Genomic DNA, 27,574 nt, shown 5'->3' with positions numbered 1-27,574 from the left:
ATCGTTTCGAATGAAATAACAATGTCGCACCAATGAAAATACAAGGCGAAAAATCTTTTTCTTTTTCAAATTGAGACACGCTTTCAGCATTTTGTTATCGTGCCGTAACAAAATTTCTTGTCGCAAAGTGCCCGTACGTTAAGGTTGGGTGAATCTTTATAGTCACGTACAAGGCGTTTATTTGGAGCGGCGAGGGGAAAAAAGCATGTGAAAACAATTAACAATTTGCTGCCGCGCGCGTATGCTAACATAATCAATTTCTTCTCGGAAAAAACAAGTAAAGTAATTCTATCTAACGCTACTTAAAACAATACAGTTTGCGATATTTTAAACGCCTGCCAGGTCGACAAACGTGTGAAAATGGAAAAGATTATAAAGTGATAACACGTTTATATAAGCGCATCGAATTAAAAAGAATATTTATAGAAATAGCGCTCTTTTAAAAAAGTAATATTCTCAATTAATAAACGCGGCTAATAAAAAGAGAACTCATTTTGAATTTTCAACAATGCAATCTCCCTTCTTCTTAATCAAACGTCCGTTTGATCCCTCCAATATTAACATCATTCCAATTCAATCCAATTTGGAAAGTAAAGTGAAATTATTGCAAAAGTATCTAACAGATACTTGTCCATTACAAATAATGAAAATAATAATGGTAATGGTTGAATGCTTACGCAAGATGGTATTATCCCGTCTGACAATTGTCGAGGAAAATGTATAATACGTGTCGTGGTCTCGGGCTTTATGCAATATCGCTACGATACTGAATGGTAGGGAAGAATCGGGACGAAGGAGGAATAGTGGGAAGCGACATGAAAGTCACGTAGGCCGCTTTGGTCCGACAACGATGACGGAGGCCGTTGCTGCTGTTGTAGCAGTCGACGAGGCATCGAATTATCGCAAAGTTTCCACGACTGCGTCGGAATACGAATGAATATACCGGGAAATCGCGGTGCACACATCCACGCACACATGGACGGCGAATGGACATTCAGGTGGAAAATAGCACGAGGGAGGATATGGCGGCTCTCTTTGTTCTATCCCGTGAAATTCCTATCGCTAATCGGAATCACAACAAAACTCCCGCACGAATATTAATATTCGACTGTCGTGACAAGAGTCGCACGAGTGCGTCGTAAACAGCTCGAACAATTTCAAATATTCCTTTCCATTTTACAAAATTGCAATGGTATTTAATTTTAGCTTTTGAAAAATATATAAATAGAGATATCTCTCTACATTCCTTGTGGAAAAGTCAACGTAAGTCTCGAAAAGTTTTTAAAATGATTTCTCTCTGCAATGTGTCTTGAGAGTTTAAAACATTTTCCGAATCGAGTAAAATATAAACAAAAAGATGCAAGAGAAAATGACAGATGGTTGGAAATGTTAAAAATCTGACAGTTTACTTATATCAATTCCAATATATACATTAATATTTAAACAAATTCTCTCTTATTAAATATAATATTAGAAATAGATTTGTACCCATTGTAGTTGCTCGTGAAATGTAAACATTTGGAAAGGAACTGGAACAAATATTTCAAGAAATATTATCATGCGGATTTACCTTGTCAGACGCTTGCATGTAACATAACGCGATGAGACAACGAGAACGGAACTCAAAGCGCAGAAGAAGTTACGCGTGGGTGCAACGATTGAATTAATTTATCGCTCGACAGCGTTATTCAGTCTTTCAAGATTTGAAAAGGCAACAATTTTTCTCTTGCTAAAAAAAAAAAATACGAGGCCAACTAAAAAAAAATTATTTAATATAGCACAGTTTAAATCGAATTAAAATTTCTTCTCCGCATATGAATATACAAGTATATAAATATATAGAAAATATATATTTAAATATATATTTAAACGTATTATAAATGAAATTACTAATTGAAATGTTACTATACAAGACAAAAGAAAGTAATGTACTAATAAAATATGAGCAATGAATTGAAAAATAAATCTAAAAGTGCAAATTGTAAGAGGAAAATGAATATTAATATACAACATTAATATAACATTTAACCTTATTATTTATAATTCAGTACAAGACGGAAATAGTCGTCTTAAATATCTTGAATTGCTATTTTAAACATCATTTACAGTTCACCTCTGTATGGAATACGAACCTTCTATAAATATGCGACATGTATAAGATTTGGAAAAGTAAATTTATAATATTGCCTTTATATGAAAAGTAAAATAATATCCCCTCTCGTTAGACTTGTCGTGATTACAATATCCTTCCTTATAAATATTCCGATATTTCAGATAAATATCTTTGCGTAAAGAAATTCAAGATGATTTTATTCGAGTACGAGACTGTTTAAATATTTAAGACTCTATCCAAAATACTAATTCATACGAGCGAATGATTTATCGCGTCGAAAAACACTCCGATCGCTTGAAATTCCGAGCGTACGAGAGAAAATTCTCCTCTCGTCACCCATTGCGTTTGCATATTCAGCGTCGCGCCTTTTTCGGTCATTCGCATTTCCAGATGCTTCTGCTGCCTCCTCCTTCTCCCCCCATCCCCCTTCTCACTCCTCTCTCTCAATCCCGCGTGTCTCACGTGACCGTGCGTGCGCGAGAAACACGCGTTATCGTAATCTACTTTCCGAGCGTATCGTCGTCCTCTCTCGCGGCACTGACATAACGTAATCTTTGCCTCGGTCTTTCCGGTCACGTCCAAGTCGAGAGAAGAAAAAAAAAGGAGAGAATTCGAAAGCAGACGCGCCTCTGTCGATGTTGGCGTTACCGTCGATGCGCTTCCCGAGATTGAAAATTCCACTTTGTACTTTGTCATCGCGTTCCCTCGATTCAAAATGCGGAAGAAACTATTTACAAGTTTGGACATTTTTTACCGCGACCAACTTTACGACTATCGGTTGCATCGTCTATGGCCGATGTATATTGTGTGTGTGTGTGTGTGTGTGTGTGTGTGTGTGCGCGCGCGCGCACGAATAGCAGTGTAATTTAAGAGAAACGATCATCCAGCAATCATCCGTCCTTAATCGTTATACAAATAATCTCTCCTCCTTCGACGGAATAATCCACGTTTAATGAAACCGCATATTTTGCAATCGCGTAATCGACTTGGAAAGATACTGATATTATCGAGTGATTGCGGATTATTTCGATAAATTAGGTTTTTTTCCGATCTGAGAAGTCACGACGCGCGAATTCATTTCTGCAGGCTCATCTCGTTTAATTGAAAACCCAGTCGAATGACTTTCAACTGTTACATCATTCGATTACGCATATTAAAGTGACGGATCGACGACGGTAAACAACGCGACGCTGCCGCTGGCCGATATTACGTTTGATCCGATATCGCATTTCGTCCAATTACGGGTGCACTCTAATTTACACCTCTCGGTGTCCTCTCGCCGGCGAGCTAACAAAAACCGGGCTTGTAGCGGCCGCGAAATGAACTATCGATTTTGCATTAGTTATATACGTATAACGCGCGCGCGATGGACGACGGACGCCTAGTTTCGCCTTCTCTACGCGTGTTTCGGTAAACATCGGAAGATGGATCGTCATTGACCATTTCCGACTGCCGCGAGTCGCGGCACGATTATAACGATTCATCATCGCCGAGCTGCGGCGTTATGCGTCGCCCGATTCATTTCCCGATATCTTTATACACGTGTAATTCTTCCCGAGATTGTCCGATTCTACCGGCCGATTAATTCGACTCGATGCCACAAATCGTGCCCCCATCGTGCATTTCCGATGCCACGCTTATTTCGTCGACGACACCTTTTTCGACTCGTTGCGCCTTCTCGGATGTCAAAGTTTTCATTTCGCGTAGCGAAATATCAACCATCAGCGACGCTGCGCCGGCGGGATTGGCAAGTTTCCTGCAAATTAAAGCGCGGCGTGCCAACTTTAACCGGACGTGCGTGAGCAAACGGAGATAACTATATCGATGTCCCTCTTTTCCCATCTCTCCCTCTCTCTCTCCTCCCTCCTCTCGAATCAAAACGTGGGAAGTAATTGCGAGCGCGGGGAGGGAGGCACGGAGATTCCCCCTTTCTCTTTGGCGAGATATTTATTATCTCGGCGTCGTTATTACCGTCGACGATTATATACCGCTTGAAATGCGAAATTACGAGCCGCGACATTCGATGGAGAAAAATGGAGATGGTATGTTTTCCGGGGTGGAATGCACCAAGAGTTGGCGCGGGGCGAGAGATTCCCGGGCTGTGCGAGAATAAAACTATCCGTTCGTGCGCGAAACGATTGCCGAAATGACGCGGTTCCCGATAAATCGGCAATTAGTTCGTTGATTAGTACGCGAGATGCACTGGAATCTGCTCTCTAAAAGTGAATCAGTGAAAATATCGCTAATTTAAACAGTGTATAAGTAAATAAGATTTCACTGAGAATCAGGGAGTATTTTACTGATTTTCAGTGGAAACGCTTTTTTTTGTTATTTTATCTTATATCTCCCCGATTATGGTCAGTTAAAATAAAATTCACTGTAAAACCAGTAATCGCTAGTTTGTTTGTTTATCGATCGCTATTTCTCTCGTATTCGTAGTCATAAGAATTATATAAGTTTGCAAAGAGCGACAGATAAAATTAAAAATAAAACTTTGATTTAATTTCAGATATTAAGACGATCTTATGAGTCGGGCAAATAAATGTCTGGCGACTTAATGAAAATTATTATTCGTTCGTTATCTGTTTAAAATAGCAAGTTCAATACGTATGTAATATAAATAAAATAAAATGTTTAATTTTATATGAAAGAGAGATGAATTGTAGTATAATATTATTGATTGAAACGGTCAAAATTATTAACTAATTCTTTCAATAAAATATCACTGATTTACAGTGCTGTAGTTATAATTGCTGTAATTAGTGATATATTTACTGTTTTTCAGTGATAATACACTGATTCACTTTTAGAGAGTGCGATTTTAACGCCGAATCCTCTGGCAAGTTGAAAAACAAATTGGAGGGGGGCGAATATTATATTTCTACCGAATGACTCGAAATAATTCGATAAATGCAGTTTGGCATCGGTCGAAACTTTGACGGATCGGTCGTCGAGATGTCACACGAGAGTCTTTCATTTTATTTACAAATAAAACAAAACAAAGAGCATATTACGGCTTCGACTTTGTAGCATTTTTGCATACGGTTCTTATCTCGACCGGAGCCTTAATGCGCACGCAAAAATAACCCGAGATTGATAGAGCGAATCTCTCTACATATATATTAAATTTATACGTGTATTTTAGTTGTATATATTTTGAACAACTAAGTTTTATACAACTAAGAGTAAATAAGAGTACATACCTCGCACCTCTTGCAACTGCCAAATACTTTTCTTCTTCCTGCGGTCCTAGTTATCCGAAAGAGTACGTAAACCTGAAAAAAATGAAAATGACAAAATTATTACTTATTCTTGGAATTGATCTTTACGTAATTTATTAATTAATATTTATGTACGAGATGGTCAATTTTAGAAAAACAAATTCCATGTAATTGTTGGCATCGCCTAAGCAAATTATTCCAATACATTTTCCAGAAATCTCCCCCAGGCTCCCTTTTAGACCATTTTCGTTCCTTTGACAAAAACGATGCGCACGTGCGGTTCTAATTACCTCTTCCTACGCGGACCGTCACGATTCTCTTTGGGGAGTAGCTTGCCCCTTTTCCCTTTTATCCTCGGTAAAGGATACGATTTGTACGAAAATTAGAATTCTCGCACGATAAGATTGCGCGCGTGTTCATCAGCGGATTGTGGTAAAATCCGCGTGGAAAGATACGTCGTTAAAAGGTGGATAATAAAAAGTGTCTACTGTCGCATAAATGTGTATCCGGACAGGGAGAGAGAGAAAAGAAAAAGAGAGAGAAAAAAGGCAAAAAATGGAGAATCGGGTGGGTGGAACATTTGTCAATGTTGCACCCCTCACCTCGGCCGAGACTAAGAGAAAGAGAGAGAAAGAAATGTACGAGGCGGTTACATACACGCGAGCGGTGTGCGAACGCGCACTCTACGTACGGTACAGGGCTTTTCAACGAGGTCCCTTGAAATATGGGATCTGCTGGACAAAGCGGGACTTTTCCTCCTTCCTCCCTCCCTCCCTCTCTCTCTCTCTCTCTCTCTCTCTCTCTCTCTCGCTCGCTCGCTCGCGCTCTGTCGGTCCCGCAGGACCTCCTGATAACCCTCGAAAGTGAATGTAGTCTGGAGCTCAAGCTCGGAGAACGAGAGAGAGCGAGAGAGCGCGAGAGAGCAAAACATCGCGTGTGCAGCACAGCCTCCGGGGAACAGTCAGCGGCTGCGTCGACCGGATGTGATATATACCGCGCGTCTGGTTCTCTCTCGCTATTTTTCCGCGGCAATCGGTTACTTCCATGGGAAATTAACCGGCGTTTCTCCCTTTTTTCTTTTCGATCTCCAAGTCGCCATCACCACCGGTAGTGGCTCTATCGTCGACCGATGCGACTGGACCGTGGGCTTCACAATGGTAGCTTTTGTTTCCGGCCATTGTCGATATCTTCCGGTTAAACTGGCTAGTCTGGCGACCGTGTGAATCGGTTCCGAGCGTGTACCAACAATGAACGGTATTTGATCGCTAATTTAGCGCACCATTCTCCCCTTTGTCGTCGATATCGCTCAGAGTTATGCCAAAGTTTTGCAATATTTTAGTTTGATACGTACGGTCGAGATATCTCGTTGGTCTTGTCGATCGTTTAAAGACGCTATCGAGTCAAGTTCCTATCGCGTAAAATTGGATAGGCCAAGTTTTAATCGTTGAAAAAAAAATAAATAAATTCTCTCTCACACATTTAGCGTTGGCCCAAGTTGCCAAAGATTTGTTTACCCTCTGAGAAAGAGTTGCAACTGCTGCATGATTTACGAGAAGCTCTGCCCTCGGCTCTGGCCTCGGCTCTGCCGCTATAAACGATAACGTCAAACGTGAGACGCGAGACGTCTTTCGAGCGGCGAGTGCCTTTTGACGCCTCGAGATCGGCGATTGAATTTTACAACTGTATAAATACGACGACGCGTCGTCAAGTGAGAACATTTCGAGCTTCTTTCTCCTTGCTCCTTTTCTCCTTTCTTTTTTTTTCGTCTATCCCGGGCGAGAAAACGACGAGAACGACGCCAAGGGGGCACGAAAAAGAAGGCATTTTCTCTCGTTGCAAGATTTACGGCGTCCAAGTATCGACGAGAGGGCGAACGAGAGAGCGCGGAGGAGTTTTCCAGTCTGAATCGCTGGAAAATCGACGGTGACGCCGGCTAGAGTGTCCCCGTATCTATTTTGCCGTCCGTTTCTTTTCCTCCGACGGGCCGTTCAGCGGGCCTTCGAGCGCGCGCGAGGTTAATTTTTAAAGTTCCAGACGAACGAAACGAAAGCAGAGTCTCGCGTTTCAAGCTCGTGCTCTCGATTTTGCGACCAGCGGGGATTATTGATTCCTCTCTATCGCTAGCTCGATTCGAGCTCGAGAAGACTACCGAGTTTATTTTCAAAATACAGCTTATACGTACGATTCGGAATTTATCACAACATATGTATTATACATGTATCTCGTTTCTTTAAAAATTTATAATTAATAATGAATTATACGTTTCTAATAAATTGTCAACAAAGAGAGAGAGAGAGAGAGAGAGAGAGAGAGAGAGAGAGAGAGAGAGAGAGAGAGAGAGAGAGAGAGAGAGAGAGAGAGAGAGAGATACGTTATAGTAATGACATTTCATTAATGCTCGGAATTATTTCTAAAATATTTGCACGTGTTTAAGTAACGAAGGGAGAGAGAAGAAAAGTCGTATTCGGAAATCGTATCATCTACAAGGAATATCAACGCTCGATGAATATGCGAATTTTTTCTAGGGTTACACATGTCTGGAAAAGTTGGATATCGCAGCACGTATTCATGCAGTTACGAGATAAAATCCGCGGGATATCCGCTGCGATTCAGCTCACATTTCCGCTTTTCTTCTTCGACCGGCTATAACCCGAGTTAATTTTAAAAAGCCCGAGACGAACGAATCGTTCAGCCCGCCTCCCTCTCATCCCCGCTTCCCCCGAGGCTCAATTTCACGTTAGAATTATCGATTGTATGCGATCGAGTTTCGTCAAGTCTCGAGAACTCCGACTTGCACAGGGAGCAGGTAGAATGACAGGGATAAGAGGAAAGGGAGCGAGGGCGGAAAATTGAACCAACGAGTTTCAACACATTTTACAAGACGCGACCGACCAACTTTATTTACTCGAAACTTGGATTTTCAATCTCGCCCTCGAGTCTACGTCGGCGATGCCGAATATGAATATTGATTACGATGACAGATATTGATTACGATTGAAACTTTCGACGAATCCAACGTACGCAACACTGACGTTCGATTCGATATTATCTATCCGCCGTTTTGAATTCGAACGACGGCATATTTGGCGTAAAACGCTGCGAAATGAAATGGATTTTCATCATCTGGTCGGGCATTCTCGAGGAAGAAAAAAAAGGACACGTGCTCCGGAAGGATAATGCCGAGAACTTTGCTATCAGGATCAAGCGCGACGATGGATTTACGGTGCTCGAGTGGTCCTTTACGATCGAGCTAGCAGGCTCTGTCTAGGATGCCGCTGAACCCCGAGGCGAGGATTGTTCAGCTAGTGTCACGAGAAGCGATTTAAGCTCGATCCTAGCTGTGGATTACCGCGAGATCCTTCGACCCGGACCGAAGCGAGTTAGGATTACAGAACCTCGTTTGATGCCAAACTCGATCCACACGCTCGACTCCTATCACCCGGATGTGCCGGACAATACCGATTATCCTCGCGCCATTTTGTCACGATTCCGGTTGTTTCGCTAAAAATCGTTAAACAAAAACAATATAGTGGATGGAGTCATTTCGACATATACTTGGAAAATGGAGATGTGTATTTTTATAAATAATATAGAGAGAGAGGCGTGTGACAGAGAGCGAAATGTGAGGTGTGCGCAAATTTCAAGTCATTGATAAAACAACGTTTTCGACTTTTTAACTGACAATCCAATACTCGATTCGTTACCCCACTTGTTACAGCGTGAAATATTTATTCCACGCTTATACGTGTATGTAGAAAATTACATTTTTCTCACGTAAAAAAGCAGTTTTTGTACGTCACTTTTGTGTCCAAAATTTCTTTCATTTTCCGTAAGCCTTCTGTAAGTGAAAATGTCGACAGAAAAAAATGATCGTGGCGAATTGAGCTACTTTATATATATATATATATATATATATATATATATATATATATGCATGTATGTATGTATGTGTATACATATAAATGGAATGCCTGCCCTCCCAATTTCTCCTCTCCGTAAAAGTTGGCGGTAATATTTTATCCATCCACTTCACCTTTTCGAAACCACGTAATATCGTGCGTCAAAAATAAATCGCAAACGTTACGTTTCCGTTGGAGTAAAAAAACGGCAAGGAAATTCAGCAATCAAACCTGCAAATCTCCCGAGCAAATATTTTCATTTGTTCGCGAGTGGTCGTTGGAAATTGGGGTGGTTGAATAATGACTGCGCGAATCGAGCAAACGCGAGGAAAAATAAATATCCGAAAAGGAATGTAAATCGGCGGAGTGAAAGATGGATAAGTAGATACAAGGAGAAATGGAGAAGGAGAGCGAGAGAGAGAGATAGAAAGAGAGAGATTTGAAGAAAAATGGAAAGATGTGAAAAAATTAAATTCCTATTTGCGAATGAGACGGACGTATGAAACAGGGATAATGAGAATCGCGCATGTTGCAGGGCAAAATTGCGCTCACGCGCGAGAAATAAAATTGCGTATTTTCTCTTTATGGATTCTAATACATCAACTACGTGCTCCTTGTTCGCTTTGGAAAAACGTGATTCTTGCCGCGCATGATGATTTTATTCCACCGTCGTAGCAATTAATTAAGTTGCCGCGTCTGTCCTTAGACGTTGCTGGTGTAATTTAACCAAGTCCCCCCGGTGGCTGGAAACCAGCTCGCGAACTCTAGCAATGAAATTATTGTTGCTCGCACGACGAATTTCATCGGCCGCGTCTAATTAGGAAAACGACGCGACGAGCGATGAATACCAAACTTGGTAAATTGTATCTCAATCGGTTTCCCATATGCGTAAACTGCAGAATTAAACCAAAATTAATACGCAAACGAATACACCGAAATGCAAAACTTTCCTTGAATCAAATGATAATAATGATGTACGTACGTACAAGTATGTATATCAATTTTAGATTCCTCGACAAGCATCGATTTTAAAAGTGGCAAATTAATTTAATCACTGCCGTGAGTCGAAGTAGACTTTTCTCTATTAAAATATTAATATTCTTTTTCAAATTTCTACGTAAATGTCACAATTTTTTTACATAAATTATAAATGGCTCGCGCTCGCGCGCTAGGAATTTTTGACACGGAAAGCTTAATAAAAAGTATTTATTGCCGATTTCCTGCCACGGTAGACGTAGCAGTAGCGCGAAGGGATTTTATCGCTCCTCGGAAGAGAGCGTATCGGATAATTTAAAGTACGGTACACCCGGTAAACGGGGCAAACGACTTTATCGGAATGGAAGACGTCCTCCCCTTATTTGCATCAGAATCGGCTCTGCTATAAATATCCGTAATTCTCAAGATCGTAGTTAGATGGGACGGATGATTAATTTGCTACACGTGCATCCGCAGTGTAAAGTTTGCGTGGGGTAAATAAGTGTCCCGTCGTGTCCCGCGTGAAATGCGCATCATAGAGCGCAACGGATGGCGAATCAATGAAAATACTTTGTGAAAAAATATTACGTTTAAATGACATTTATTCTCGATTCGTAAAGTCATAGATACACGTTTCTCAAATATCATGCGACGTTGAAAAAGAGCATTTATCGGTCGCGGTAAAGAATTAAGCCGCTTAAAATCGGTTATTATATTTCGAGTTATAAACAAGATACGAGATAATGAAATGCATAATAAGAGTAAGCACGATTGTCTGTGCACGCGCCGAGTGAAAAACGCGAGACTTTTTAAGCGCTCTCGTAATTATCCGATAAAGTCCGGCGGAGAGCCGCTTCATCTCCTGGCTTAATTATCGCGACGGAAAAAAGGAGCTTTTCCGCAAATGCGCGGACGTGTAGTGGCACCGATGAATCTGTCGAAAAGCGCGGCAACATTGCGATAGCCACTTTGAAAAGAAAGATAAAACAAGACCAAATACACAACGCAAGTGGCACGTTGCAGGGCGTTGCAGCGGTCCCCGAACCGCAGATGGAGGTTCTCCACGTCTCGCCCACCCTCCCTCATGTTCCACACCGACAAGCAGAGTCGCATATTTCATTCCGGGTAAGGTCCACGTGGACACGGTTCTTATTACCGTTGGAACCGACGAAATATTGGAAAACTTCTTGGAAGAAACTTATTCCGCTGTTTTCCGTGTGCTTTCTCGAGAGGAACGGTAAGGTTCATCGGTAAAGCGCCGCTTTTCAAAACCGCTAATATCCTACGTCATTTTGAAACACTATACGCGACAATAATTATATTTGATATTTAAGTTACTTTGACAAAAAGCGATCGTTCAAGTTTCCGAGATACGAGGCATACATAATCAAAACTAAATCCGGATGATAAAATTATTCGAGCAAGTGTAAATGTTTTACATTCTGACAATTTTTTTCCATTATTTTTCAACCCTATTTTGAGTATAATTATTTTTATCAATTATCGTTATTATCAATTTTATCTTTATCGTAAAATTATCGATCAAATTAAATTATTTCCACAGATACAGTTTGTGTTTCAGGTGACGCGGCAAAAGTATTCGACCTCGCAAACTCTTGGGAATAGAAACACGGAAAAAGTTTTTATCCGAGAAAAAACTGATTCAATCTCATTTGATGGTTTCAAACTCACATTATTTCTTTTCACGTCAAATTTTTTAATCTTTAAGATTTTAACATGTGTGTCGTTGCAACTTGGAATACCTCTTCATCAAAGTATATAAACCGTACGTATTGTTCTTGCTTTAAATCATAAATGATGTAATTCAAATACATAATCAGACTTTTTTATTTGCATAACAATTATTTATTTAAATTATATACAAAAATTTATCGTGCGCTTTATCCTTTTTATCCGTGTGAAAATTGTAAAAATATCAAAACCCGGTAAAATCGTCAAAATTCAGAAGGAAAAAGCAGCTCAACGTTATTGCAGTTGGCGTTATTGCAGTTGAACACAAAAGCTCTACCAAAGCTTTGGCCGAGTCGTAAAACAAAACATGAATAGGGTGATAATGTCTGGTTGGTGAATAGGACAGAATATGTAGTGTCTAGTCGATGTAACAAGTTAGGTTTGACAATCAATATTATCAATCCTTTTGTTGTACAAAAAAGAAAGAAGGATTGCAAAATACTCGCATATGCGCTCAAAAGTGTATTAAATTGAACATTAACTGTATGTATTGATTGACAAAATAAAATTAAGTATATAACCTGATAAGATAACTTTAATATACGTTGTAAAAGTATAATAGAGCAAGAGGATGAAAAAAACATGTGTATATAATACAGTAAGAATTGTGAGAAATTAATCTAAAGTTTACCAATGTATTTTTATATAAGTACAAAAATGCATTAAAGTTTTACCGCGTGCGTAATTCGCGCTTCATCAGATAATCATAATCATCATCCCTAATTTTTTTCCGATTTTTTCTTCTCTCGACATTTCTATCAAGTGTACATTTATAATACATGTAAGAGTGTGTCGCGATATTTTTCAAGAAAAATGGATTCAAAGTCGACCAATGCGTCTATTGTAAAAAAGACAGCCGATATTTTTAGGTTAGCCTCTATCACAAAACAGCGTATAAAATCTCTTATGTTACAGAGCTCGAATGATAAATATTGTCTCGGCCGGAGATTGTACTTTTGCTGCCCCAACGCGCGTAATAAAAACGCTCGTGGCATCAAAGGCAGCTGCGTTATCGCGAGACAAAACCCAAAACTATCAGCGACCTAGATAAAGAACACCATTTCGATATTTCAACCTCGCGTCGCGACGCCCTCCCCCCCCCCCCCGCAGAGAACAATGCGACCATTTGCATTTTGCCGCGGAACTGGAGATGAAAGAGAGTCACGGGCGAATATTTTGCGCCACTCTTGGCCCGCCCCTGTGGCCTTTTCCTATTCTTTCCCCGTCTCTTCCTCTCCCCTTTGCCATCCTCGCACCAAGGGTTCTAGGCCAGAAACGAATTGCGAGAATTATGGAAATTTCTAGCAATCCTCTCCCGCGCGCCTTTCGTCCCGTTAACTTTAGCTCGCGATTATTTGCGGTTAATTCATACGAATAAATAAATCATTCCTGTAAAAATGCGTACGTGTAATCGATGAAAAACTCCCTCGCCTCTAATTATTTCGCTTTATTCTTCACTTCGATCGTTTGTAAAAGAAACCGCTTTATTAAGTGCGAAACGAAGGAGTTTAATTACGATATCGGTGTTTTTAAAATACCGATACAATTTTATGCGCAAAGAAATTATCACTTTTTATTGCAATTATTCTGATACATATATTTTATTTTTCCTCTCAAAATATCATTCGCGAAAATTTTTGAGTTTAGAAAAATGTAACATTATATTATATTTTTGTTTAATAATATATTAAAAATTAAAAGAGCTATCCGGAACTACTTATTAATGTATTAATATTGTTTCGACTATTGACAATTCTCACGATAAAATGGCGGAATATTTTAATATCCTTATTTGAAATACAATATTTGTACGACATTAATCAGTAGTACAGTAGTGTTGAATCACGTTCGAAATGATTCAGGCGACAAGTTAAACTATGCACAGATGGGTAATTCTGGTCAGCTGTCTCATATTTTACTAGCACGTTATTTCGCATACTTGTTTCCTCTTTCGTCTCCTTTTTATTCCCGCCCGCACTTTTCTCGTGTCACATCGCTATACATACCACCATTTCTTTATCCTATTTCTTAATCCCTATTTTCCTTGCAGTTTTATCCTACATTCGCAGATTCCTATCCTACATTTACATTTTCCGTCACATATGGATTACATTTTTTTCTCTCTCCCTCTTTCAACATCCTATCTTTATTTTATTGCCTTTTCTCTTTAATTATCTCGTTTTCCCACAAGTTTTCACCCATTTTCTTATTTCTTTTATATGCATATATATGTATCAGATGGATACTAATAGCGAAAATGCACTTCTCCAAAAAAAGTGTAAAGTTTGAAAATACGTGCGAATATATGTATATTTGAGATACAAATCATAAATAAATAATAACTCGCGAAAAAATATATCAAAGATAAAGGTGCGTCACATTACCACTCGTGATAATGTAATACATACACCAACATTTATATATTTAATTAAAAACCTAATGGATATGTGACAGATGAAATTATAATAAATCTTTGATTTATTACCTATTGCGAATCTAGCTTGTATAAAAGCAAAAAAAAAACGCAACGAAATCACCGGCTATTCGCCGACAGAGTTTTCGCAGAAAAATCCACGAAATGGATTCATTTCGGGCGAGCATTCCAAGGTCTGTTAAAATTAACGGAATCGTTTTGTTACTGCCGAAACAAATAAAATTCAACCAAATCAAATTTAATTAAACCAACAACGTTTTATTGATGTTGCTATATGTTGCCAAAATATGGTATAAAAATATGGTATAAAGCTTCGTATCAAATTTTTTTATTTCATAAAACAGAAAAATAAATTATTTGGAGGAGCAGAAATCACTTTAATGTGAGGAAATAAAAAAAATTTTACTCTTTTCATCGCTTGCTTACGGTGTCGTAATAAAATAAGCAGATTTTACGGCTATCATCATGCAAATTTTTATTCTTCAAAATGACTAAAATGTATATCATTCTTTTCGTCGATTATCATTATCGCGTGTCTGTAAAGATGTCACGGCAATCTAAAAAATTTATTAAAAATTATCAACTTTTGGAATATCGATCTGAAATTGTACATGTAGGTTGAACGTCAATAAAATTATCGGCAACTCTTGCTAAAAATAATGATGGTCAATTTTGGGGGAAGGATATGCTAGATTCGCAAAGTTGACATTTTTTCGATTTTTGTAATATAAGAAATGCGCAAGTCTTTTTAATTTGATCAGAAACTGTAAAAGTATAAAAAGTGCTAACTCTAGTATTTTTTTGAAATTCTTTCTTGTCGTGCCAGCATCACAGGCACCGCTATCGCCTCGATCTTGATGTAATATCACGGCCGAAAGTGACCGAAAGCGAGAACGCGCTAAAGGCGTATTAAAGGCGCGAATGTAGATATCATATAGCTGGCTGCGCATAGTTCTCTGCGGTATTCTATGACGGCCGCGAGCGAAATCAATCGCGCTTGAACGCGCTGCTATCGGCTACGCTTGGCACTACGCTTGGGACGCAATCGTTGGGGATGTGGATCCGTTCGATCCGCCGCGCAGCAATAGGATTCGGTCTGGCTATCAGTCGCCGAGCATACTCGCGCGATTCACCAAGCATCGTGAGTGCATCGCAAGTTTCCATCGCGCATCAGCAACCGCGGGATTGTGAAGCACGGCGAGAGTCTATTGGAAATAGCCGAGGATTATCAAGTGGCAGAGCCGCAGCTTAGCTTACACATCGCGGTCTTGGTGTAAGTTTGCTGGATAAACCGCCGATTATGATTTACACATTGATCGCACTTGTAATACACATTTGCGATACACCCACATATGTACATTTTTTCCACACCATAATGGCGTAATATATTCATGGGCATCATATATTTATAGTAATTTTAAAGAATTTCTGTACCGTTTTCACAAAAATCGAAAAAATTCAAGATAAATTTTTCTTAAAACGAAATGGGTTAAATCAAAAATTTTTTCATTACTTTAGAGAAATCTTACAATACTAATTAAATAACGATCGATTCGAGTAATACAGTCATGATTTATCAAGATGGTAAAAAGGTGAATAATTTGAGGTAAGAGTGAATAATTTACGAGCGATGATTCAGCGACTAAATTTATTCAATGTCGAGAAATTATATTTTTAAATTTGAGTTGTTATTTTTCCCTTCTTCTTCCTCATACGATCGCAATTTCCTCAAGTTTTCTCTACCCTAAGAAAAAACTTTCAACGAGTTCCATCTTCTCTTAAAAAATCAATGTGTGAAATATATTCTAAATAAGTGAAAAGAAAAAAAATCCAAGCTTCCGCATTTTGGCACGGAGATAAAATCCAGATTATTCGCCGATGGTGAATTCCACGAGTTTGCTAGAAATGAGAATCGCATGTTAGTCGACGACTCCGTGTGTAATACACATTTACACGGGACGAGCGCGTGCATGCAACCGCTGCGTTGTAATAATAGTGTTGCGCGGTCGAAATTATTCTAAATCTGACACTACAACTTGCAGAGGTACACACGCAGATACGAGAAATCCTATTGTTAATTAACTCGAGATTTGTTGCCCGAGCGGAGCCGGATAACAGTCTTGAATTTACCGGATGTTGCAACGTTCGCTAAACGCGAACAATTTACGAAGAAGACGTCTCGAGAGTAAAACAAACCGCCACCGACCGTCGGCGACCGGTTTCCTGAAAAGTACCAGAGTCAACTGGAAGAAAGAGCGGGGACACGAGAATTCTCCCTTCAAAGTTTTGCCTCATTTTTCTTTGGCGAACAGTGGGAGAAAACACGAGAAAAAGATCGATGAATAAAGAGCGAAAGAAACGGTGGACTGACCACTCGAGCGAGTTGGTGGATATTTTAATTCTAAAGTGAGACACATGGAGGAAACAAAGATAGCGACAAGAGGGGCGTCACAATTAGCGCAATAACGAGGGAGAATCCCAGCCTGCTCTCGTAGAGTCGGTGTTTACTCGTCTCTGATAACTAGAGCCGAGAAAGAATCAGCTTTGATCCTTTTTGCCGCTCGCGTATTCCAAAAGTACTTAAATTTTCTTTTATGCGTACAATTCTTTTCAACGACTCGCAAAGTCGATATACAATGTAGCTGGAAGCAACCGTCTTGCGAGTAATTTTTAATTTTTTTAATACATTTAATGCAAATAAACTCAAAAAATGCCTAAACAAAGTCAAAGATAAAAATCGACATTAGCATTTATTAATGTTACGTAATAAATCGTTTTTCCCGTGTATATCTCAGAAAATACATTTCGAATCATTTCGATAGTAAGAGTCTTTTAAAAATATTGCATATTATTTTTTGCTTCATTCTTACGATTATTTCTATTAATATAAATCTTTCATATGTTATATACCTTTACTTTTCTCTAATGAAAAAGAACGAGACTTTCTCCGTAATTTTTCAAAAATGTCGCAGGTACTCTGAAGACTTTAGCGTTTCTCTTCAAGATGCAGACACTGTAATCTTCAAAAATTACATCTTTACTTGGAAAGTTGGTTGGTTCAAACCTTTTCAAAGAAAAAAGGATAGAGGAAGAGATCCCGAGATGCGTGGGAGGAGATGCAAAAATTGCAGTCCAAAAAAAAAAGCGTGCTATTTCACCGAGCACATTCTCATTGCATATTCAATGGAATAGCACACGTACACGTGTGTACCTGACGCTGGCAAACGCAGAAAAAAAATACGCCAACTCTGATGTATGATCTGAAAAAAGAGGACGACGAGAGCTTGCCCCGAGCGCGCGACACTACGATTGCAAAAGCGAGGTTAAACAAGGACACGTGCGGGCCGATAATTTATTCGAGAAAAAAATAAATAGTATCACGCACTTTCGATAGCTTTTCGATGCGTGCATCGAGCGTTCCATACATGTAACTACTCAATCGTCCATGCGATAAAGTATTTCCTAACGTGTATATAATATAAATAAAGCAATGACATATTTATCACGATCGTCGGAACCCGTGTCTGTAAAGTTGGCTTCCCATTTTTTAAATTTGAAAAAGAAAATTTTTAGAGCGTGCCCCCCAAAGAATCCCACCTCTCGATCCACTTTACAAAGTTATGTTATTTTAGCAAAGATCATTGGAAGCAAAGATCATTGGACGAATTGGAGCGCTAATTATATTTTACAGTTTTAGACAAGTTTCAAAAGTAATTTTGCTCAAAATACCACAAAAATTAAATTAAAAATTTCCAATTTAGAAGATGAGAATCAAGTTTTAATAATAATCATTAGAACTCGTGGTGTGAGGGGCTATTCAAAACTCTCGATACAACATTAGATTAAAAAAAGAAAATTTAGTTTTCACTCGAGAAACGAAAAATTTTCATCGAAACTAACATTCTATTGAGAGTTTGATGTTTTTTCAATTAAAAAAAATATATCTCGTCATTAAATATATCCATATAGCGATTAAAACTCAATGGAGATCCTCTTGGAATAAAATTCACTCGAGATTAAAAGAGCGATTCGTTTCTATTTTATCGAACAGCAATGTATCAAGTTTCCGTAGGAATATGATTGGATCGAAACGAAGAGACAAGGCGTATAATTCCGCGACTTCGATATAAGTGAACGAATATACACAGCCATGTTTTTTTTCTTATATATCTGTACTCGTAAAAACACTCATTCCCTTCCGCTCTTTTCCAATCGCACAATGACATCGATTGTTTTCTTTCGTACGTACGGGTAAATTTATTCGCCCGCCGCTTTTGTACGCTCGGTATGCAGATTTTACATCGCGCCCTCGCCGATACAATTTCGTAGTGGCTTAGTAATTTCGATTTAGGTTTCTCGATAAAGGATAGTAGCACCGAGGCTGAGGTGAAACTCCAGTACGCGGCTTTCGATTCAGACCGTACCAAAGCGGGTTCCGCCACGTCAGTTTCGAACTCTGATCGCTGTTACCGTTCGTTAACCTTTAAGCGATGTAGAATTCAGCAAATTCAAACTGCATCGGGGGAATATGCGCGTTTAATATCTAAGAATTTTAAATTTTTAACACTCATCTCGCCATTGTTTCAATCGTTAATACAAGTTTTCTGTTGCAATGCATGCATTTTTTTCACAAAATGTGCCACCTTTTTCAAAAAATTTAAAGGGCATTAAACAATTAATAAACTTGATTCTCTTAGCATTACGAACCAATTTATTATTATTACGATCGTCGGGTGGATTTAATTAATCGACTTTTCGGGAGAACCGCGCGCGACAATTTAGCATTTCCGGCTTACTCTCGATCGCGAGTCGAAATTTCGCGCATCATCATTGACGAAGCGGTCGTACACAGGCCGTACGACGAATTACCCATTGGCGCAAACCGCAACAGTTGCGGGACGGCAGTAACAAGACGAAGCGACACGTAACGAAAGCGTCGCGCCAAACATAACCACCGATAAATATCCCGTCGATATCGAACTCATACTCTCTCTCTCTCTCTCTCTCTCTCTCTCTCTCTCTCTCGCCCGCTCTTGTCGCGATCGCTCGGCACGATCGAATGCACGATACGCTAACGATAACGCCGGTCCGCGGGAAGGGGGCGGGAGACGAAAACCGCGAGATATCACGTCGATAATCCGCCGGTAGACAGTTATAAGCGCGGAGAGCGCTTTCTGCCCTTTAACGGAGCGATTTCGGGGCGAAGCTAGAGGGAGGCGCGCACGTATTCGCGCGAAATGCAGAAATCCCCGAGCTAAACGACCCTAATTTCGTCGAGTACGGGCTGTAATAGCCCGCCTATTGCGGTACGATCGGAAAGGCGAATGAATAGGCCGATTGCCGGATAGAACGCTCGAGAGAGAGATTCCCCGTCCCGGGGAATAGGTGGAAAATTGTCGAAAAATTCTCACTGTTACTCCACTCTAGTAATATTATTACAGCTTCTTCTTTCGCGCATTTCAAGAATAATGAAACGAAGCGATGAAACAATTGTCAGAATTATCGCGCATCTTGTTGCCCGCGCAACAATAATCAGTCGTCTTTCTCTCTCTCTCTCTCTCTCTCTCTCTCTCTCTCTCTCTCTCTCTCTCTCTCTTTCTCTTCTCTTTGGTACGATTAAAATTTAAGTTTCGCGTCGGCAAACGTTCAAAATTTCTCCCTCGGCATATATACATCCTGCGAACCACGCAATAATGTTCTCCGCTCTGTACACGTAGTAGAGCGTTTAAATATTAAAAGCGGAAAGATGCACGGGCTTTCATGAAAGAGGAAGGAGCCAGCAGCAAATGCGGTGGGGTGGAAAGACTAAAGTTCGAGGGAGCTAACGCACTCTCGGCGCGTATGTGTCGCGATTTCGCCAGGATCAAATTCCGCGTCGAGCGCAGCTTGGCTGGAAACAGCTTTAGTTCGCCCGATACGCGAGTCCCTTTTTCGAGAGCCCTCCGAAACGAGACGCGGAACATCGAGGATGCTGGGAATTCCATCGAAAGGCGAACGCCGCGTTTCAAACCACGTCCACAGCTCGCGTCTCGTCTCGTCTCATCTCCCTAACTCTGCGTTCGCGCCTTTGCATGCGCGAGTACGCGCTCTCTCTTTGTCGAAAGGATCGCAAATTATTCCAACGCTAAAATGTCCAAATTACCTATCGTTCGCTACGAACAAACATCGCAATTTTATTTACGTGAGAATAATCTAATATTATCGAAAAACAAGTATCCTTTGTAAAAAAGTTAAGATATTCAAAAATCAAGATAAAAAGTCAAAGATGTATATTTAACTGCATATATAAATCACAAAGATTATATATTTTGTAAAATATCTAATTTCTGTTTACAAAGTATATTTTTCGTATCGTTTGTAAACTCGACGTCTCTTCACGTTTGCATCTTTGAATATTTATTTCAAATGTTTACGATACCGAAAAGAGGTGTACGTGACAAAAAACGCAATAAACAAGCTCGCTGTTTTATTCGAACGAAAGTGCAACTCAATGTAGACGGCGTTATCAGAATTGTCAATTTTTATTCAAACCGAACCAACTTGCGCGTACGCGCGAGCGCGCATCGCAACGTATCGCATTTATTTGCGTAATACCTACAAATGTTGCGGATCGCGCTGGCAAAGTATCGATTTTTCACGCCGCGACATATATCAAAATTGCACGATGCGTTTGCGACGTCGATATGTGAAATTTGCGACTGCACGTCTTTAGCGGTAGAAGCAGCGAGTGCATAACGCGTGACGCGCGACGCGACGCGACACGAGGGTCGTATATGCAGCTGACAGTAGCGAACCATTTCCATGACGGTACGTTATTGCTTTCGCGGTCCGAATTCCCAAAGTCTCAAGTCACGCTACACGATCCGCCTGCTTGCGAGCCTGTGAGCGTAATGCGCATCGTGATGCATCTCGCTGTGCGAGCGTATGACCATGTATGCGCCTCTCTCTGTCGGAAACCCTTACCATCTCGGTCTCGGTGTGTATACTTTTTCAAATTCCTCGCAAATACAGCGCGATACATTGCGAAAGCTGGCAAGTTGGAAAAAGTGTGTGCGCGCGCGCGCGCACATGTAACGAAAAATGAATTTCGATCATTTTAAAAGTCGAAACCTGCGACTCCAAAGTATAAACTAAATTTCCGTTCATCCCTTTTTAATTCGCAGTCTATTTCTCGCCGGGAAAAGCTTTCCGACGTTCCTCCAATTTCTTGTCGTAATATACGTATTACTCTCCGTCTTGCCGAACGTGAGCTCCATTTATTTCGCGTCGATTAATATTGGCGAAACATCGCGAGGTTTCGCCAAGATTTTCGCATTTTCACAGATCGAGTTAAATTGTGTTTTACGCAAACTAAAAACAAGAGAGAAGACGAGAGGATGGCGAGCGACAAGCAGCGGCACACACTCCTCGATTACGACGCCGCTTAATTTCCGTTTTAAATGCGCGACACAAGTTGCGAGTCAAACGACCTGGAGTAGAGATGAAAAACTGAAATCGAAGCGAAAGCGATGAAAAACATGTTTGTTCCACGGACGTTTACAACGGACGAAATAGCTATGCCCCTCTTGCACAAGTTGTAAAACGTGTAGCGTCTTGAACGCTTTTCTTACATTATTCGTAATAATTTATTAAATCAAATTTTCGACCGAGAAATTAAAAAGTAAACTTTAATCATTTCGTATAAAAACATGATGAGTTGTTTTTATTTAAAAAGATTTAAAGCAACACTTGTATTAAAATCGGCTAAAATGTAATAATCTTATAAAGATATTATTCTCATTTACATGCATCGTACATCAGTCAAATAGCCATCGAAATATAAAAACAACTCGATCGCACGGATCAGTATTACTACAATTATAAGCAATATTTTAAAACAAGCACGATCAATTCGGAAACAGCCACGTCCCTATGGGAAGAAATAATTGGTTGAATACACCAAAAGTTTATCCGCGTCAAATAACATTTCGCGTTGGCGGTTAAAGGTAAAGTTGTACAGAAATTAACACATATTGCCGATCGATGGGCAACTGCAATAAAACCGCAACAAAAAATTAAAAAAAAAAAGAATAAAATAAAAGAAAAAAAAGAGGGCATAACGTTTTTTCAGCTAATCGCGCTTCGGCTACGATTTGTTCCCCGATTGCGCCCGCCCAATTGTCGCTGCCATTCAACTGTATTTTTTTTTTTCATCGTTCTATGATCGAAACGCGACGAAAAAAAAACTTTTTCCACGTGGTTTGGGCAAACGCAGTCAATCTCCAGTTCCGGATCCAATGCCAGTCGTTATTTACGAGTGACCGATACAATGATGACGTGCTTAAAATTTCTCGTTGCATAAAATCGGCTACGGTGTTTTACTTCTGAGAGAAGCGCACAGACATTTACGCGACAATGGAATATTGTACGAATCGTTAGGAAAACATACTTTGACATATGCTCGTCCTTTTGTTATAATGACCTACAACATTTAATTAACTTTATCATTTATTGGAAAAAATATTTTAGCATATACCATGACTCTCTTTATCAAAGTGGAAATGTGTTGAAAAGATTATTTAATTAGTCTCGGTAATGTCCACATGTACACATTGATAATGCAACAACACCAGTATTTAAATAATACATTATATTAATTAATACGTATACACATTAATACATATTTAAATTTCATAAAAATTTTTTTTGAAACAACATTGAAAAAAAAAATACCATCGGATACCGACGCTATATTTTAGAATGCTAAAATGCTGTCTTGGTTCGAATGAAAAAGAGCGTGCTCCAACTCTTACGATCAAAGGTTTATTACAAGGCTTTATTACAATAATTACTAAAAGAACCGAGTGCGTATCGCGCATGCAATTTCGCATTCAAGGGAAATGCGTGCAAGCTGTTCGTCACGAAGAAACGATTTTATGGAGAGAAATTAGCTCGTAACAGGAAATTCTATCGTTTTACTTTCGATCGATATTCGCATGAATTACCTACACGGCACGATAAAATTTGTCCGAAAAAAAATTTGCGACAGTTCGCGCCGAATATCGTTTTAATAATAAAATTCATAAAGCTACTTTATTGCATATAAAGGAAAAAAAATATATAGCGTTTTTCGAAAGAATTTAAAATATTTTTGACAATAAATTTTATATTAATCGTAAGATTAGCAGGTTTTATTTAAATTACGATTAATCTATTAATTAAATAACACTTTTTCATTCAACATTTCGTCATCGTAGATATCATTATTAAGCTTACTTGTGTTGTAACATCACATGGGCAGAATTTTAATCTCTCGGAAATAAAAGGTAGCGTATTCCGGCGAATGAACTTTTACAAACCGCGATTACGAGATGTAAGGAGGAAATGTGCTATTGTGAAAATCGTATGACTGTTGGCGGCAAGCGAACGATGCTTGCAAGATGTAAACCGAATGTCGTTATCTGTATCGTGTGCAACGAACTCCTTTCCTTTCCGGTTTCAACATTTCGTACAATTCACGAATGCGCCCTCGACAACGAACGCGAAGGAACGGAAGCAACGAGGAGCGACACGTGCTAGAAACCATAGGTTTCCGGTGAGAAGGAAGGAGCGTGGATGGGCAACACGCGAGAGGAAAAAAGAAATAAAACGGCAAATAGCATGGACGAGGAATAAGGGGGTAGAGAGCCGTAAGCGCGTAGAAAGAATTCAGTGGCTCGTTTCGACGACTATCATCGAGTTAAACATAAAAGAGAATGACCTTTAAACTACGTCGAATGACTTTTAGCGTATTACAAAATTTTAAACGCAATTCTCAGCGAATTATCCGCATCGTCGAAATAATTTATTGTCTGCGAGCGCGCGAGTCGTTCCCTCTCTCTCTCTCCCTTTTGCGGAGAGTCTATCCCCTCGCAAAATCTCTGCATACATTAGCTATATATATATCTCGCGCATCGCGGGAAAAATGATGTACAAAAAATATGAGGGTAGAACCAATAAAACAGGGAATTTGTGTCAAATTTGGCGAAATAATGTACATATATATATAGGCTTATATCTTACAAAGTTTGACGCAACGAGTTGAAAATTATTCGCAATAACTGTAACGTAAACGTTGAATGTATCTAAAATATTTTAGCGAGTTTAAAATATCACAACAACTCGTAACTGTCACTACTATTCACGAACGTTCCAAGAAGTGAATGAAATAAAAGTTGGCTGTTATGGAGCATGTTTTATACATATTTATGTTAGGAAAGAGTTGTGTGTGAGAAAGCAACATTCTTTATATTCTCACATCCATCTCGAAATGATATAATGGCCCCATGACAGCGGTGTCTATCGTACATGTCAAAACTGCTTCCTACAAATTGATTGTTACAGTTATTTCAAAACTAGGATATTTTACAAAACGGGTGACATTTTCTCGTTGTGCCAAAACGACAAGGTTATAAACACTGAAAGTTATTTTTTTTCGTTTTCTCGTTTTTTTTTTCAAGCCAGAGAGGGAGACTTGAAAAAGAAAATGTCAAATAAAATAAAATATTGGACGAATGAAAAAGTTAAAGTTGATCTGCGGATAACAAAGTTTAAAAAATTGCCTATTTAAAATATCACTTTTTATTAGATCCATGTTGTTAAACTTTGATAGAGACATCAATTTAGTGGTACTATAATTGAAACGCAAATGTAAATTAATCTCACGAAGAAAAAAAGCAACTTTCAAACTTTTAAACAAGATGAGAAACTGAGAATCTGCAAGCCAAATGTTGTATATATTAAACATCAGATATATATGCTCCGAATGAAGCAAGGACGAGTCTCATGCTTTGTTTCAATATTCCAGTCGAAATATTTTAATACATATATATATGCGATAATTAAAATTAAAAATGATATATAAATGTGTGTGCGCGCGCGCGCGTGCATAATATTTATCACATTTCATTAAGCTCGATGGTTGACTTAGTAAGAATAATCTATTTAAAGAAAACTGCAGAGTAATTTTCGCTCAAGGCCGATTATCCGATCGGATAATCCCGCGAATCGTATCAAACGCGATATAAAGTGTTATTATTGCAACGTAACGCAGAGAAGCAGGGAACAGTCTACACGTGCATCTGTCAGTTATCGCACAATGGGAATTGCCTAGCGAACGAGCGGCGTGACCGTGAATGTAAACGCGACGCGTTATAAAGGCTGTCCTCATTCTGTCGATCGTAGGAGCGTTGACGCGTACGTCAGATTTCTTCGAGATAGGTATTCCTCAATCGCGAAATGAAGATTTCCAAGCGAATGGTAAAAAAAAATTGACAGCTATTTTTCGCACCAAACGAGGTGATATTATCATTTGTGCCACGATGAAGCGTCCTCAATTTGTTTCGACGAATAATCGAAACGTAATTATAGACGGACTTGTTATACAAACATGTATATAATTCATTGAAAGATAAACACGGCGAATCGAAAGAGACGACTCTTGCTGTTTTAGGAAAAGGAAAAAGTTTAAAGGTCATTCATACGTAGTAGCTCACGCAATAAACCCAGTGATATATACGGCGCATTACGTCATTTCGATGCAGTTTTAAAGCGACGAGCGATTTGTCATTTGCTAAATTCGTTAATCGGTATTGCTTTATAAATCTTGTCCTACATTGATCAATTTCTTCTCTCTCTCTCTCTCTCTCTCTCTCTCTCTCTCTCTCTCTCTCTCTCTCTCTCTCTCTCTCTCTCTCTCGATAATCACGAAGAAATGTAGCGATTCCTCGAGAGAATAATGCGAATATTTATGCAATCAAATTTTGACGATAATTTTTTAAATTGAAACTGTTTTAATCCATGTTTTAATTTATGTAGATATTAGGGAAAATGTACGCGTGTCATGGAGCTTGGAATAGCCGCGAGATATTGAAATATTTTCGCCGTAATAATGCTTGTTGCAACAACTGTAATTTACGCTCGTATTATTTGGAAGTCATACATTGTTAGCGCGTTTAATAACGAAATTTACAATATTAATTGTAATACTAGCAATATCTACCGTACATTGTGTTTTATGATTATTCATAAGCAGCCTCAAATATGGATTTCGAATATAGATTTTCTAATTAATGACGACATCGTTAACGATATTCAATGCACTCTCCAACAGCCATTTATTTCCTGAGAATGTTGCTTGAAACTTTGAAACTTTGTTCGAGTGTAGTCAAACCGCGAGCTAGTATCTCGAGGCGCAAAATGATGTTTCGCGTCAACCATGATATCGTTGACTCACGTTGCGTCACATTATTCCACGTGTCGCCAGGTATCGTACGTGTATAGTTTGAAAAAATATTGTACATACCTATTTGCGTCAACTTTGCGCGGTGCTGACAATCGCTCCCTCTCGTGAAAGAATCTTCAGGAATCTTCAAGAATCTTCAGGAATCTCCGATTCCGAGAATCGTCCCGCGAAACGGTGGTGATGGTAAAAAAACGTGTCGAGTCAGTCTCAGAGAATCGCGCGTTAAGCAATTTTTATATTCACGGCACACACAACGATTCACAACATCGGGCGACACTCGCGCTGGCTTACGCGATCGATTTTAATCGATTCTAACCTCGAAATCGATAAACCATTCGTCGTCGCTTCCGCGATCGTTTCGTCAGTCTTGAGGAATCTCGAAAGAGATGCAAAAGCAATTACTCGACTGAGATCCCGGCGATTAATTTGAAAATTCGAACGCGCTAGCTTCCGATAGCCAAATTCCACAAGACGAACCGCGTAGCACGAAATCCGGCAGCGAACTAACGCGGGACGGATGCTGCGGCCGGCGTCCGCGCCGCGTCGCGCGCTCTCCTTCCTCCCCACCCCGCTTCCTGCCCCTTCCCCCAATCTCATCGCTACGCCGCAAGCGCCGGCTCTCCCGCGCTCTCGCTCTCGTCCTCGCCCCGCCTCGCTTCGCGCGTACCATGTGTTTGTGTGCTTGTCTCACTCCGTTGCTATAAACGAGTGAGGGAGGTAAATAAATAGATGGACAAGGAGGGAGAGAGAAAGAGAGAGAGAGAGAGAGAGAGAGAAAATTTACGCTGGGCCGTTTCTCTCGTTCCCTCTGTCGTTTGGATATCTTCTCTGTCATATGTACGTGTGTGTTTCCTCTCTCTTCCTCTTTACAATCATCCCTCCTGCGTCTCTCTCTCTCTCTCTCTCTCTCTCTGTTTC

General features: G+C 39.6%; 1 protein-coding gene across 1 annotated transcript in view; it reads right to left on the bottom strand.

Annotated features, from left to right (window-relative positions):
* LOC105248930 (prolyl 4-hydroxylase subunit alpha-2) overlaps positions 1 to 27,161 on the bottom strand; it is a 78,509-nt gene extending 51,348 nt beyond the window's left edge. The window contains exons 1-2 of the mRNA XM_025411985.1: positions 26,717 to 27,161; positions 5,317 to 5,388 (exon numbers count right to left, since the gene is read on the bottom strand). The gene's annotated coding sequence lies outside the window, so the exon portion shown is untranslated. The remainder of the gene's footprint in view (positions 1 to 5,316; positions 5,389 to 26,716) is intronic.
* Between the last annotated feature and the right edge of the window lie 413 nt (positions 27,162 to 27,574).

Source organism: Camponotus floridanus, unplaced genomic scaffold (genome assembly GCF_003227725.1).
Source record: "Camponotus floridanus strain SB8 unplaced genomic scaffold, Cflo_v7.5 scaffold107, whole genome shotgun sequence".
NCBI lineage: Eukaryota > Metazoa > Arthropoda > Insecta > Hymenoptera > Formicidae > Camponotus > Camponotus floridanus.
Note: the sequence above shows the minus strand (reverse complement) of the source record. Positions and strands in the feature narration are given on the sequence as shown.